Raw genomic sequence first — 16,628 nt, forward strand, 5'->3', positions numbered from 1 at the left:
AAATCAGGTTGTTGGGGCCTTGTCTATCAACCACCCTTCCTCAGATCACAGCTCAAAACAAACACACAAATATATTTAATAGAATGGTGGAAAGTCAAATTGAAGAAAGAGCTAAGTATTTCTAAAGTCTTTTTTTTAGGCAATGAGATCCCAAATTTTGGGGCAAGGGAACTTGTAAACCATGCAGAGAGCTTTGGCCATTGGACTGCATAGAAATGAAATGAATGAACAAACGAACAAATGAATTCCAATCTAAGAAAGTCAAACCCCACCCTGTAACAGACCTGATTAATACGATGCATACGGTGCTCTCCATCTTTCTCACTTGGAAGCTAAGACAGGGTAGATCAGTACATTTCCAGTCCATGTCGCTTTGGCATGTGTTGATTCATGTGTCTGCTCTGTCCCACTTCTGCATTTTACTTGTAATTTTTTTTAAGCATACATACATTTGAATGTATTTTCTCCAAAATATACATGCTTCAACATGTCATATCTGAAAATACACTGCTTGATTCATGTTTTATGCCAAGAACTGCACATGCTGGCTCCGCCTCTTACAGGCCTGTGCACACTAGCACATGTCTTCTCTGCCCTGTCCTTGCCATGTTGCAAGATCTGAAGGACCATTATACTGGAATTCCCAATTACACAAAAGGTTCCCAATTATGGGAGAGTTCAGGGTCCCTGATTAGGGATGTGTCCAGCTCACACCTTCTGGTCTGAACACAGACTGGGATGCCATCTAAGGTTGAAGTCTGTACATTTCTGAAATTTGCAATGTGATTCGTGGACCCAAACACATATTTTTGACCTCATGAGTACATTTGAAAAATGAGCACAAATACCCTTTCATTAGTGTATACATTTAATTAATGTGTACATTTTACAGATGTGCACAGTTGATGGGTATATTTGGAAGAATATGCCAGAAAATAAATGCAGATTTTCATGCAAAAAGATAAAAACAGATCTCGTAATTTGATACGGAGTTGAATCAGAACATGTTTCGAGATAGAATTAGGAGATATTTGGCAACTTCAGGTTTTGTTGATTTGTACATCCCTGTCCCCAATTGTACTGAGAGTTCTACTCACATTCAAGAGCTGCCTTGAGGCCCAGTATTGGGGAAAAGGTGGGATTAATAATAATAATAATAATAATAATAATAATAATAATAATAATGATGACAGTGGGGCCCATTCCGTCACTCAGGTACAGATCCTCTGCCATTTGGCTCCACTTTTTCCTGTCCTGTTTCTATTCAAAGTGGGTATTATAAAGAGAACTCTAGCCCTGTTCAGACATTTGCTAGAGTGTGCAAGAGCTTAACCTGGGTAAGGAGTTAGGGGCACACATGCTGACCCAGTCCCCATGCACACAGCCACCACCTCCTGTCCAGCCTTGCCATCATGAAAGGGGTACTGTATCCACATTCACTTGAACGTGAGTGGAAGTCTCCACCCTATCATGGTGCCCATCAGGGTTTCTTCATCAGCTCTCTGATCTCAGCAAGAGTTCGACTTCATACAGGGAGATCGAGGACTGAGGGGGTGGAGGCTGGCACACACCAGGATGTGGGGAGCCAGGCCAGTATGTGTGGCCTTATCCCCTACCCAGCTTAAGCCATCACCCATGCAGGTGAATGCCTGAACAGGGCTACAGTAACTTTAAGAATTGATGCTTGAGTTTGCTTGTTTTTCACCTTGCCTCTTTTTCCATTTTGGTTGTGTCTATTAGGCTAAAAATCTGTGTCCTTGGACTGTCTTTTTTTAAAAAATATTTTTTATTAGTAAAGTATTAAATTATTTTAATTAATAAATCATCATTATTTACAAGTAAGTCCTACCATATTTAATGGATTCTACATCTTTGTGTTTTGTACTATCATCTGAAACATTTAAATTTATTGCTAATCCTATTCATTTTACCTTTCAAAATTATGAATATACGATTTTCCCTTACCTTCCAGCTGATTCTTGCAAACACATCTTAGGACAAACTTTGCCAACCTGCTGTCTTCCAGAGGTTTTGAACTACAACTCCATCACTTCCAAGCAGCATGAATTTGCTTTTAGAAATCAACCTTTTAGATATATAATACTATGGAAGTTGTTTCTTAGAAGGCTTCAGTTTGGTTCTCAGACATGTCTGTATCATCAGAGCTTTTCAGAAACCAACTTTACCTTGTCATCCTCAGATGAACCTATGTCTTTACAATTATGACTCCCCTTCCAGCCCAACAGGACTAAAAATTTAAACTTAGAACAATGTAAAAACAAACAAACACAACCTTTAAATTACTTGGTAGCAAATATTTTTAATGAGCTTAGTCCCTTATAAGTATGCACACAAGATTGAGCTTTAAGTATTTTTTAACTGTGGCTGATAGTGCCATGTGTTTGCAGTTCTCTTGTATTTTAACAGTGCCAGGCTAGCAAATGATATATTTTCAAAGATTAAAGTTATTTATCTAGACCTTTGCTCAACCTGAAACTTGGAGCAGTTATGAATGTGCGCAGAGTTCACAATGATCTGATACTATGAATGTTTTCTAAACAGGTTTATTGCTTCTGAACAGACAGCTAAATAAAATGTATCAAGCAATAGGCAAACTTTTTAATTGCTATGTTTGCTCTTCCAGCACACCCACCATCCATCTCTCTCTCTCTCCACACACACACACACACACACACACGTAACACACACTCATGAATAATATTAAGATAAATTCTTCATTAGCAGCATTGTAGAAGTTTCTAAGCTGAAGACTTGTTGTTTCTATGAACAGTGTAAACAATCTTACAAAGTTAAGCATGTTCCATTGATTTTATGTGAGACATGGAGGGACTAAACTTATGCCTGTCTGGGAGGACACAGGGTTGTTTGGTTTCTTGGCTGTGAGCTCATAGACAGGGCTCTGAGCTGGGAGTCAGGAAACAGTGTTCCCTGCCCCTCCCCCTCTTAGCTGGAGCAGAGAGAACTGCACCAGCTACCTCACAAAGCTCAAAAACAGAGCATGGGGATGGGATGAATGAGACATTCCCAGTGGTGGGGAGGGGAAGAGACCATGAGAAATAGGGTGACCATATTTTGGAAACCAAAAAGGAGGACAACATGGTCGCCCCCAAGGGGGCGTGTCCAGCACCAAGGGGGCGTGTCCACCCGAACATAGCCTTGGTCACATGTCTGATTTTACAGCACACATTTAAGACAAATCTGTTCTACATAACATCTTAATGTTAAAATCACTGAAATAAAGAACAAGTGAGAGATTCAATGTATCTGAAATTAACTTCACTCACTCCTACTTTTGTAGGTTTTGCTGTACTTTGAAGCTTTTGCTATACTCTGTGTGTTACATTCTCCCTTTCCCGCAAATATCTTTTCTGACTGTATCTTCACTCATTGCAAGCTGCTGTTATTGTTAACAAGGTTTGCTACTGGCCCCAGATCTGTTTCAAATTTGGTATGGCTAAAGCTCTACCTAAAAGCTAGCATGGTGCCAACTTTCAGCTCTTTATCATTAAAAATGACAGTTTAAAAAATAATAATTTTAAAACCTCATTTTTTAAAAAAATCCTAAAAAATCAATGGATGAACAGATCTGTTTCAAATTTGGTGTGGCTAAAGCTCTATCTAAATCCTATCATGGTACAAAGTTTCATCTCCTTATCTTTAAAAATGACGATTTTAAAAATAATAATTTTAAAGCCTCAATTTTTAAAAAATTCCTAAAAAACCAACGGATGAACGGATCTTTTTCAAATTTGGTGTGGCTAAAGCTCTACATAAATCTTATCCTGGTACAAAGTTTCATCTCTTTAACTTTAAAAATGATGATTTTAATTGTGTGAGCTGGCAGGCACTAAAGGTTATTGTAGATAAAATGGGATTTGGAAATAAATTTAAAACTATAATAGAACAGTTATATTCCCAAAATACAGCTGTAGTGGTGGTAAACAATGGATTCACTGAAAAGATACAACTAGCCAGAGGTACAAGACAAGGATGTCCGCTCTCGCCGGTCCTGTTTGTAATGGTTATGGAAGTATTGGCGAATGCATTAAGGGATGACGGAGGGATAGAAGGAATTGGAGAGGTAAGAGAAATAAAATTGAATATGTTTGCGGATGATACCTTACTGACTATTAAGAAGCCAATAAGAAAAATAGATAGAATTAAATCTCAATTGAGAGAATTTGAAGAAGCTACAGGGTTAAGAATAAATTGGTCCAAATCAGAGATGATTTTGTTTAATTATACTAAGAAGGAAGAAAAGGAATGGGAACATAAGGGAATAGAAATGAGAGTTAAGGAGGAGATTAAATATTTGGGAATTAAAATTACAAAAAACCTAGATAATTTAGAAAAGGAGAATTTAATGAGGTTAAAGAAAGAGGTAATAGAAAAATTGGAAAAATATAAAAGATTAAATCTATCTTGGTTTGGAAGAATAGCACTAATAAAAATGAAGATTTTAGCTAAAATTAATTTTGTGTTTAGGATGTTACCAATAAAAATTTCAGAAATTGAGATAAAAAGTTGGCAAAATATTATTAATAAACATTGTAACGGAGGAAAGAAAGCGAGGGTAAATAAGGATAAATGGTATTTAAGCCAAAAAAAGGGAGGATTGGGTCTCCTAAATATAAAATTATACTATGTAGCAAATAGATTAAGACATATTGTAGAAGCAATTATAGGAGTAGGAGATCTATATTGGATGGAGGATAAAACTACAAGTAATGTGGAGATGAGCTTGGAAAATGTCTTTTTCAAGGAAGGAGGGAGAAAATGGGTTGAAAGTATAGATAATCCACTTCTGAGGTCTCAATGGGAAATTTGGAGTAAATTTAAAGGGAAGCTGCTTCCGAGCAACTCTCCCTTATCACCGGTAATAATGTTAAAGAATTTCCCAGAGGAACTGAAAGGTAGATTAAGTAAAATATTAAAAGAGAAAAACAAATTGAAATTAAAGGATTGATTAAGAGATATAAATACAAGAGAAGATATGGAAGATTTGTTAAAGGAGAAAAAATTATCTTGGTTAGAGTATGGGCAATTAGAACAATGGAATAAAAAGTGGATTAAAGATAATAGAGTTTGTAGAGAAATGACGAAGTTTGAAGAGTTAATAGTAAATAAGGAAAAAGGTAAAGGAGGAAGTATAGTTTTAAAAGGGTTAATGAGCGAAATATATAAAATATTGCTAGAAAAGGAGTTAGGGGATAGTTCAGGGAAAATGGTATGGGAGACAGATTTGAAGGTACAAATAGGGCGACAGAGCTGGGAGGGACTGTGGAAACAAAGAGTGTTGAGAAGTATGTCAGTGAGAATAAAAGAGAATTATTTTAAAATTTTGTGGAGGTGGTACCTAAACCTGATTAGATTGAATAAGATAAATGATCAGCATTCAGCAAATTGTTGGAGAGGTTGTGGGGAAAAAGGAACGTATTTACATATGTGGTGGGAATGCAAATATGTACAAAGATTATGGAAGATGGTGTTTTTTGAAATTGAAGAAATAGTGGGAATGAAAATAGAACAAACACCAAAGATTCCATTACTGTCACTATTTGAAGATATAAAATGTGGAAAAGAAACTAAAGAGCTGATATCGAGTTTGCTGACTGTAGCACGATTGATGGTAGCTAGGAACTGGAAGATTCAAGGGGAATACCTTATTGAAGAATGGTATAAAGAAGTATGGGATATAGTTATTAATGATAAACTGACTTGTAATATTAAGTGGAGAAAAGGTATAACTAAAATGAGTTTGAAGGAATCTGGAAACAGTTCCTAATATTTGTGTTTACTAAGGGAAGTGGGAAACCGCCAGCAGAAGAAACGATAAGATTTTGGAATCAGGAATAGATCCCGAGGTGGAGGGTGCACTTTTATGTTAAGAATGATTATGTTATGGTATGATATTTTATAGTTAATATTTACTCAATACATATGTACTCAACATTTATTCAACATGTATATAGTAGTTGTTTGATGTTTTCTTTATTGTAATGTTGTATGTTTAATTAATGTGGAAAACTAATAATTTTTTTTTTAAAAAAATGATGATTTTAAAAATAATATTTTTAAAACCTCAATTTTTAAAAAATTCCTAAAAAATCAATGGATTAACGGATCTTTTTCAAATTTGGTGTGGCTAAAGCTCTACCTAAATCCTTTCACGGTGCAAAGTTTCATCTCTTTATCTTTAAAAATGACAATTTTAAAAATAATTTTAAAACCTCAATTTTTAAAAAAATCCTAAAAAAATCAATGGATGAAAGGATCTGTTTCTTTGGTATGACTAAAGCCCTTCCTAAGAGCTACCACTGTGCCAAATTTCATGTCTTTATCTTAAAAAATGACAGAGTTATAAGCATTTTTGTTAATTCCCATTAGAGCTACTCTTTGAAGATAAATCCGGATTTCCTCTCCCCTCCCGGATTTGCCATCAAAAACCCGGACAAGTCCGGGCAGATCCGGTCATATGGTCACCCTAATGAGAAATCCTATGGCTGCCCCAACCTCCTCCCCTCCCGCGTTTCTGGTAGACTGGCAAAAATGCCCATCCTATGGCTGGAGGGACGGCTGTGCATCGAATTCCCCCCTCCTTGCTCTATCCCCCGCAACTATTCCTCCCTTTGCAACCCAAGCAATCCACTCATGTCTGTGGCCTGACACACGTTTAGGCCTGAAGCCTGGCTTCACCGAGAACACAGCTAATTTCTCCATGAAAGCACAGTCCTTGGTAAAGGCCGGAACGTTGTCGATTGGTCTAATGTTTACTTCTGTGTTTTCCTTTTAAATGCTTTGCTCAGCTAATTCCTCCAATATCAGCTTGTGCATTTAAGATCCATGTCAATAAGCACAGCAAGTAGCGTTATCCTTTTTAATCTTTTCTGAGTGTGGATTTTTGGGAATGAGAACTTCGTCTTTGCCATAGATGCTTGATATCCACTGTCAAAAAGCCCCTTTTAGCAGATGTGTGTCTCATGGGAATATGCACAATTTTGTACATGTGTCTAAATGAGTGCACATTCAGTAACAGTTCACATTGTCAAGTGGGGGTTTATCTTGGCCAGATCTACGCCAAGCAGGATATAACACTTTGAAAATGTTTCAAAAACTGTATATGGAGTGTGTCCTGGCCCCCAACAGTTGTCACTACTGTTATATAGGGTGACCGTATGAAAAGGAGGACAGGGCTCCTGTATCTTTAACAGTTGTATTGAAAAGGAAATTTCAGCAGGTGTCATTTGTATATATGGGGAACCTGGTGAAATTTCCTCTTCATCACAACAGTTAAAGGTGCAGGAGCTATACTAGAGTGACCAGATACAAAAGAGGGCAGGGCACCTGCAGCTTTGTTGTGATGAAGAGGAAATTTCAGCAGGTTCTCCAAATATACAAATGACACCTGCTGAAATTCCCTTTTCTATGCAACTGTTAAAGATACAGGAGCCCTGTCTTCCTTTTCATATGGTCATCCTATGTTATAAATCATTTTAAACCAGTAGTGTAGATCCTACCCTTGTCACATTCAAAAATAATGGGACTTGAGCAGCCTACTCCTATGTATGTCTACTTGTTGGTAAATTCCACTGAAATCAATGGGACTTACTCTAAAGTAACTTTTTTTCTATTTGCCCAGATGAGCAAGCTCCCTAGATGATAAGGTCTGGTTAGAATAACCAGATTTATTGGGCCCATCCACTGTCTAGGAGTCATGGGGAGCTCCGAATTAGGTTATCTTTTTCCAATTTCCTTTGAGTTTAGCATATTAATGAAAAACCTGGCATGGGCAGATGTCACAGGAGTATTTCTGATTGGTCAAAGCCAAATCTAAGAACAGAAACTCATCAGCTGAAAAGGAAGCTTGTGAGAGTGACTGCAAATTTCCCTCAGAAATACATATTGTCTCCCTTTCATTTTGTTAATCTCTAAAAAGTGGCACAGAGTATCCTGTTTCTTAAGAATAAGATCTGGGTGAGTATTTTTTTAACAATCTATTGAAATATCAATGTTTAAATGTATAGTTTATGTTATGTTAACATTTATATCCCAGATTATGTGCCCATAAAATCGCCCACACCCCATCAAAGCCTCTAAAGGCAATATAGCATGCTTGTCTTTTACATATTAAAAGAGCATCATAGGCTGTTTCTACACCAGCCCAAAAATGCGGGCTGGTCATGGCCAAGTCCCTGTGTATCCAAATGACACACAGGGTCTCCCAGGGGCAGGGAGAGATGAGCATGCATTTTCCCAGGGATAAATAATCCCTGGGAAAACCCGATTCCTCCCACGGTCTTGGGATCATCCTGAGACCGTAGGAAGTGTGTGGTCACCCATCCCAGCTTCTGCCCTCCTCCCCATGAGTAGCAGGGAATAGTAGAGGGAAGGAGCCAGGCCAGGAGGAATTCGGGGTGGGTGGGGGAGTGGGGCGGTTCCCCCCCACACTTACCTTTCGCTGGAGGTGAGTGCTCCTATACCTTTAAAAAATGGCTGCCTTCACTCGTGCGACATCCCTCCTCCCATTCCTGAGGTCACGCTGGCTGTGTGGACATGGGGGACGATCCCAGCAGGAGGTAAGTCTGGGATTGCCCCCCTCCTTCCCTCCCTCTACACCTGTATGGTGGAGAAAGGGCCATAAATTGAATAGATAAATAAATCATTCAATCATGTTGGCACACATTTGGACCATAGGAACCAAAGCAGAGACTTGCTGGATCAAGCGAAAGATCCATCTAGATCAGCATTCTGTTTCCTACATTGGGAAGCTAGATGCATCTGGTATTTTTGTCTCCAGCATTTGGTATTTAGAGGTCCACTGCAGAGGTGAGAAAACTCAGGCCCAGGGACCAAATCTGGGGGTTCCCTATATGCCCACACCCCCTTCCCTCACTCTATTCACCAATCATTTGGTGGTTTCCTGGCAGTTGTTCAGTTTTTCCCCCAATTCTAAAATTGGGGGAATGACTCTCTTGCGGCCTAGTTACTGGCAGTAAGAGCTCTAAACTACAATATGCTGGAACTTTTATTTTATGTTATTGTCAGCCCCACCACCTTTTATTTTGGGCCCCACCACTCCCTCCTCTAATTGTCTTTCCTAACTGACACCTGTCACTCACTCTGACTCCATCCACTGTGCCTTCTCCCTCTCCACCTGTCCTTTAATTCATTTTCGCAAAGGAACTATCACTTTGCTCCAACGATTACAATTAAAAAACACGAGCAGCTCTGCCCTAGCCACCATCACTACTGTTACTTCTACTACCATCACCTGCTCATTAAAAGTGCATTCCATAGAATCAAATTCTATACTCCTTTCTTTTAGACTTGAATATCCTTTTTAATATATGTACTATCCATTATCTGTCTCCTTGTCTGGATATTTCCCCCTTTCCTATAGCCAAATAAAGACAGTGTAATCCTCAACTGTATCTACCAGCTGGTTTTTAAGATCTGAACTCTACTGATTAACAGACTTGCCTGCTTTTAAATATTTTTGTATTTAATTAAATTAATGACATGAACCTTTTTATGTTCGTCACGTTGTAGGACACACATTGATTTGCCTTCTGAGCCTTGTACACTTTCTGTTCCTGGGGGCTTGTAGTTTATTAATCTTCATATTTTTACGACACAAGGTTGTCTGTAGGGCTCCGATTACGCTTTACTATTTTACTTATTTCATCACTCCCATGACTCCAACATTGTCATCGATATGACCTTGGGTTTGTCAGAATGCCTTTGGAAAACAACTTGGAGTAAGAAAAAACGCAGTACTTCCCTTTTGAATAATTTCTTTGTTTAATCAGTACTCTGTTCCATCTAAACCCATTTGAATTATAGGCCTAGGTGAAGATATATGTTTGTTCTTGACATTTCTGGCAATTTAGCCTTTAGGGAAGTAGTTTTATTTTCAAAAGTAGTAAACATGCAAGCCTAACTAATTCTGGATTAGCCTAATGCTTAGGCAGTTTTCACTCCTCTATCTATCTCTTCTTCATACACTATGGCAGTGGTGTGGGGTGAGGATGTGACTACTTTGCATGGGCAACATAGGAAGTGGACCTGCTGAAGTAGGCTCAGGAGTGTCTGCATCTGTGTGGAGCCCTTCATGTGGTGAACTATTGAAATGAAGGTAGCAGTTTCTCAGTTGTCTTCAAGATTATGGGACTGCTTTAGTATCAAATACAACCCCTAGTGGAAGCTGGTGCCTGTTGCGGCAGGTGGAGCAGAGAATAGGACTATTTATAGGTGGAGCCTTGTGTAGGTGGAGCCAACATTCACCATAGGTGGAGCCAATTAAAAGAATACTCCGTTTTCTCTCCCTCCAGGTTTTATGGCTTAGGATTCATGCACACCACATGTCTAAGGAAACACAGAAGAAAACTTGGGGCCTTGCTAGATGGGGCCTTAGCGTGCTTTGAGGCCTGGTTTCCCTGCTGTGCGTCCAGATGACGCACGGGGAATCCGGGGTCAGGCCGTGCTGAAGCCTCCCCTAACGCGCCATAAGCGAAGTCGCTTATGGAGCGCCTTTTCCACAGCCCCGGCCTGAGGCCGGGGCTGCGGAATGTCTAACAAGGTCCCTGGCTTTTTGCGGCTACTCGCTTACAAGTAGCCGGGAAAAGCCACGGACTGGGCACAGCGCTGAGCGCTGTGCCCATCGGGCCGGGGGGATCCCGGGGGGGGGAAGATGGGGGGAAAGCTGGACATCGGGGATGGGATGGGGGCGAGGGATGGATAATTTTAGGGAAAAAAAACCACTTACCTTCTCCGGAGTCTTCGAGGTGCACGTGGCCCCTTTAACAACAACAACAAAAATGGCAGACGCTGCAGGGCTTCCGTAGTCCCTGTGCGCCAGCCGTCTAGGAGGTGGGGCAGCACGCGCTAAAGTTAGCGCGCCGTCGCCCCGCCTCCCTGCCGGCTTATCTGGCTGGGTCTATCAAGGCCCTGAGACCATAGAGATCTCTCCTGTTATTTATGTAGCAAGCCATCAAGCACTGCTACTGAAGCTTTATTGATTTGTACCCACTTAAAAAAAGAGCAGAGTTTGCTCTGTAATAATGCTTGTACTAATGGCACCATCATTCAGTATTTTCTTCTTTTTATTAAATTAAAATAGGAAGCCCCTACAGCTGGGCTCCTACAGACTCTTACAACAGGGGTGGGTCCTGCCTCTTCTTTAGTCAAGAACCACATTCCCTCATGTGGAGTATTTTGAGGGCTTCCTATCGATGGTGGACAGGGCTGAACCTAAAAGTGATTGAGTCACCCCTTTTCTCTTTCTGCCAACTCTTTTTTTTCCTGTCTGCCACCCCCTTTTCTCCCCACTCTCCTTTCCTGCCCAGCAGGCTGTCAGGTAAGGGGCAGATAGCTTTCGCCAGTGGTCTAAACTGTTTGCATGCAGGGGGCTTTTCAAATTAGGCTGTTCAATTAATTGCCATGCTATTTTAGCAGTCATAATATATTTGTATAGAAATATGGTTGATTTACCATCTCTCTCTCTCTCTCTGCATATACTGTGCTATGTATTATCAAGTCAAAAAGCTCTGCACTAATTCCGTCATACTTCTATCTACTAATCTGCAGTATTTCATTACCACCCTCATTCTTCCTCATTATTTTCACAATGTGGTTCCTGGAACTGCTGATAGAATAATCTAGGTGTTTCCATACTAATTCAGTCCAGGTTTCCTTTTTTCTTTCCTTTTTTTCTTTCCTACAGATTGATTCATAGTTCTAATGAGTCACAAAGAATAGCCCTGTGCTTTATCTCTCATCTCTTTCCTGGATGTTGTTAGCCACTAGGGTTAAGACAGAGAAAGCATTGCCATTGCTGTTGCTGTTGTTTCATTAAAATATCCCAATTTGAGAATTCTTAATCTAGTGATATGCATAGGGAGAAAACATATACACACAAAAAGGGATATGAGCCTTGTCCATCAGAGTGAATTATAGTCCAAGAGGCCATGCCAAAATACTTATAAATACTTAGAAGCTATTTGGGCATCTTACAAAAGTTATAGGTTCTCCAAAACTGCCAGCCTTATGAGCAACCCCATTTCAGGGCCGATAATTATGTCATAAGGTGCATGGATGAAACATGCAGCATCTGTTTGGAAATAGTGTATATAATTCCAGGCTGCCCAATATGACTGTTTTTGTCGGGGCATAGTACCATTCTGATCCCTCCAAAAAAGGGACTGCTACTTACATCATAAGATACATGATTGAAACTGGTACCATTTGGTAAAGATTCCCTTCTGGTATTTTAAAATATACAATCTGACTACTTTACGTAAGGCCAATCCCAAATCAGTGGAACAAATAGAAGCTCTGGGTGTGTTGTGTGTGTATGCAGGGCTGGCATCAAGAGTGGGTATGGTTAGGCACCTGTTGAGGGCCCCAAACCCAGCAGGGGCCCATTGACAACTCCCCCCTGGATTTGCTCCTCCTCTTTACCATTGCAACCTGCATGTTCACCTGCCTCTTTCTCTTTCTGACCCCAAAATGATGGTAGTAAGAAGGAGGAGCCACAAATTCCACTGACTTCTAAGTGAGGGATGATTGAATGACACAACAGTCCACCACATTTTATTTAACCCACAGAGAATCACCCATACTGTGCATGTGGGGCACGTGTGGCCTGACCACCATTTTGAATATGCACTCGGGGTTGTCGTGATGTGAAAATCGGATGAGTGTAGGATATGCAAGGGTTAAACAACCCTTGCATAACCCATGGTCAATTTTAGTGTTATGCAAGGGTTGTGTAACCCTCACATAACCCACAGTTGCTGGGTTCATCTTGGGTTAAATAATACACAATGAGCTGCTGCATGTTGTCAAGCAAGCAAGTGGTAGCAATTATGGGAAAGAAGAGGAGGGGCAATGCCAGCTGGTGACAATGATACTGAGAAGGTAGATTCACTGAGGGAGGCATGAGGGTGTTTAATAATAATAATAATAATAATAATAATAATAATAATAATAATAATAATAATACATTTATTTCTTACCCACCTCTCCCTCTGGATCGAGGTGGGGAAGATCAAATATAAAAATGCTATAAAATATATAAAACTGATTAAAAACATATAAAACTACTACATTAGTAAAATAACAGCCAGACATCTGGAAGCAAGTTCGCAGACGTCCTGCTGAATGCGAATTCGCAGACGCAATGTGTGCAGAGAAGAAAGCTTTCTTCGCTGCACGTACTGCCACCCCATAGGAACAAAGATGTTTGCTATGTCGTGGCTTGTTGGATATGAATCGAGTTTTCCTCCAGTCATTGTCCTCCAGTGATCTTGCTCAAGGACCCTCAAAAACCAGGAGCAGGCTGTGCTTGTGTACCAGGAAAATGGCATGGGGGAATGGGTACCCACCTCACCCAGCATTGCAGCCCATCTAAATCCATTGCTCAACTTACCAATTAAAACAAAACACAACCTTTGGGAGATCCGATTATGTACTTTCTGGTGCCATGCCTCATTTGGCCCGTATAGTGTTCTGGGTTTGAAACTGAATGTACCGTTGGTGGTCTTTACCAAGTGTACCCGAGTTGTATAGCTATATTCAAGGATATTCAAAGAAAGTATTAAGAGCATTTTGTATGACTCATTCATTAATTTATTTTATATGTGGAGATCACAAAATAAATAACGACTTATTCTTTATTTACAAACAGAGGTATTTTAAAAACATTTCTTCATTGTCTGCATTTTGGGAAAAATGGACTATCTATCTATCATCTATCTATAATCAGCATTGAAAATGCAGGACTGAGTCAGAGAACTCAGATGCCATGCAAGATCCTTATTGGTCTTCTTACACATCCATTCATCATTTTCATCTATTTGTGATACAGAACTGCATGTAGCAATGTAAATTTTATACAGATGTATTCACTCTAGGAATGTATTGTGAGCATTTTTAAGTTGAGTAAGCAAGCGATTTATAGATATACCAACATTACTCTTGCAAACACTGCAATTTTTAAAAGTTAATGCTATGGTGACAATTTAATGATAGATTTTGCTGCAGTCACACTCAACTGGTAGACTCAGCGCTTTGCATCTGAGTTGCTTTGTTCAGTATTACTGATGATCATCATCATTTATATAAGCACAGTTAATCTGCAGGCTGCTACCATGTTTGCCCCTCCAGAAACATCATGAGAAAGGTCAGCATAATTCCCAGTTGACTGATACTGGGAAACTGAACAATAGTTCTTGCCCCAAGACATCCATAACCAATGAGAGATTTAAAACCAGTCCTCTATGACTGGTTGAAATGATGAGTAAAATCATGTGTTGGAGCCTATTCAGGATGGTACCAATACTCTTCCATTTAATACATATAAAGGGCCAGGGCTGTGCCTTGGACTGGGGCTCTGGGGAGACACATTCTGGTATATTACTTGCATGCCACCAGTGTTCTGTCTCCTTTACAAGTCCAGTAGGCTGAGCATCAGAGCAGATGCAATGGGCCTGTTCAGACAACACACTAAGCCATGGTTAGGCCACTAAGCATTTTGCAGCAAATGGTTAGTGAGCATGTTTAAATCCTAGTTTGGTAGCCACCATGGTTAGGAATAGTTCACATGACACGTTAAGTCATGGTTCACACAACACACTAAGCCATAATGTTTAGCTCAAAATGCTTAACCACCGTGGCTTAGCGTGTCATCTGAACAGGATCTATGTTAATTGTCTGAACACAATTAACACATATTTTTTTTGGTTCACACCATTAATGTTATGTCGAGCTTGGCACAAAGCTCCATGCATTGAGTACGCCATCTAGGCTGCAGTGCCAATCTGCTTAAACATCCAATCAGCTGATCCCCAAAATCCAACCCCCTTCCCCGAATCCCCAGAAAGCCCAGGCCTTGGAGTTTTCAGTTACTTGTTGCCAGTGTGAGGACTCTGCCAGACCTCTTTTCTGACTACTGCCTCAGATCATGGTTCCTGCCTCACTTTTTCCTCACATGTGCTTCTGGCCTCTCCAGCCATCTCTTGCTGACTTTCAATTCAACCCACACTCAGTTTTGACTCTGCTCCTGCTCTGGCCCATCTCATCTTTGTTCATGAACTCTTCTGCCTGGCTCAGCCTCTGCACCTGCCTCTGTGCCTCAGAACCTTGTCCTTTGTGCTCCCTTCCTTCTCTCTCTCTCTCTCTCTCTCTCTCTCTCCCTCCCCCCCTCTTGATGTGACAGCCAACATCCCCAGGCCCCAAAACCTGACAGTGTACCACTGAAACCTTCTTAAGACATATCTTCACCTTGACTTTGTCTGACTGATTGCTCCCGTAAGAATGTTCACAACAATTTACATCATTTATGTTAGTACATAATATTTAGTGTATTGTCCCCCATCCCATTTCCCAGCATTTTATACGTCTCAGCAGAAAAGTGTGTACTTTGCTGTGAATAAATTTGAGTAATTTTACATTCAAGAAAGTAACAAAATAAAAATAAAGATCCAGAAGTCCATGGACTCTGCAAGGCCTGGGGAATCTGGTCCGCAGCAGATTCCACAGGTTGGATTCCTAGATATATGAACTCAATTTAGTCTGTCTCGAATTTTTTCAGCATCCATAGCACTAGCCTATGATGTTGCACAGCATGTAGATCAGCTTTAGGTTCTGATCCAACATTCTACCCAATGGCCTATGATATGGAGAAGTTTTAGGGTGTGGTATAGAAATGAAATGAGATACATAAATAATTTCCTTTTGGATCAACACCTGTTAGAGAGAGGGCTCTGATCTTGGAGCCCTCTGTCCATCCTAAGCCTTGCTAGCAAGAGCAGCAACAGAAGTTTTGCACCTTCTGTCCATCTTACCATGCCAGGGAGGGGGGAGAGGAGCAGGAGCTGACAGTCTTTTGTATCTGTGGATGCACATGCTTTTCTCCCTGCCCCACCCACTGGCATACACCCTTCTCTCGCTCTCCATCTTCTTCCTGAGGTCAGAGCTCAGACCTTGGGAGAGGAGCAGCCATGGAGTTCTCCACAGTGGCTGGAAGGGTGGCTGTAGGTTGGTGGGTAAAAAGCTCCACTCAGATTTCTCCCTCTGAGATAGCAGGTCTATCCAAGGCCTTGAGGAGGGAGGGGGATTACCAGCACCCTATGGCTCATCAGACGCTGCCTAGTGGCCATAGGATTGCTCTCAGATAACAACCCTATGCATGTTTAGACAGAAAAAAGTGCCGCCACTCCCAGCATTTCCCAGGCAGCACTCTAAGGGCAGAACCACCGATTCCTTTCCACCAGCCACTGCCAATTCCTTTCTGCCCCGATGATTCCTTTCCAGAAGTGGTGGGTCCTGCCAATTCCATTTCTCATTTCTTATGCAAGGGAGATTTAGTGCTTCCTAGGGGATGCCCCCAAATAAGCAGAAACACTTATTTCTGAAAGGAGCCAGGTGTTAGGGTGACCATATGGAAAGGAGGACAGGGCTCCTGTATCTTTAACAGCTACCTTGAAAAGGGATTTTCAGCAGGCGTCATTTGTATACATGCAGCACCTGGTGAAATTCCTTCTTCATCACAACAGTTAAAGCTGCAGGAGCCCTGCCCCAGATACAAAAGATGGCAGAGCTCCTAC

Source organism: Elgaria multicarinata, chromosome 9 (assembly GCF_023053635.1).
Source record: "Elgaria multicarinata webbii isolate HBS135686 ecotype San Diego chromosome 9, rElgMul1.1.pri, whole genome shotgun sequence".
Taxonomy (NCBI): Eukaryota; Metazoa; Chordata; class Lepidosauria; order Squamata; family Anguidae; genus Elgaria; species Elgaria multicarinata.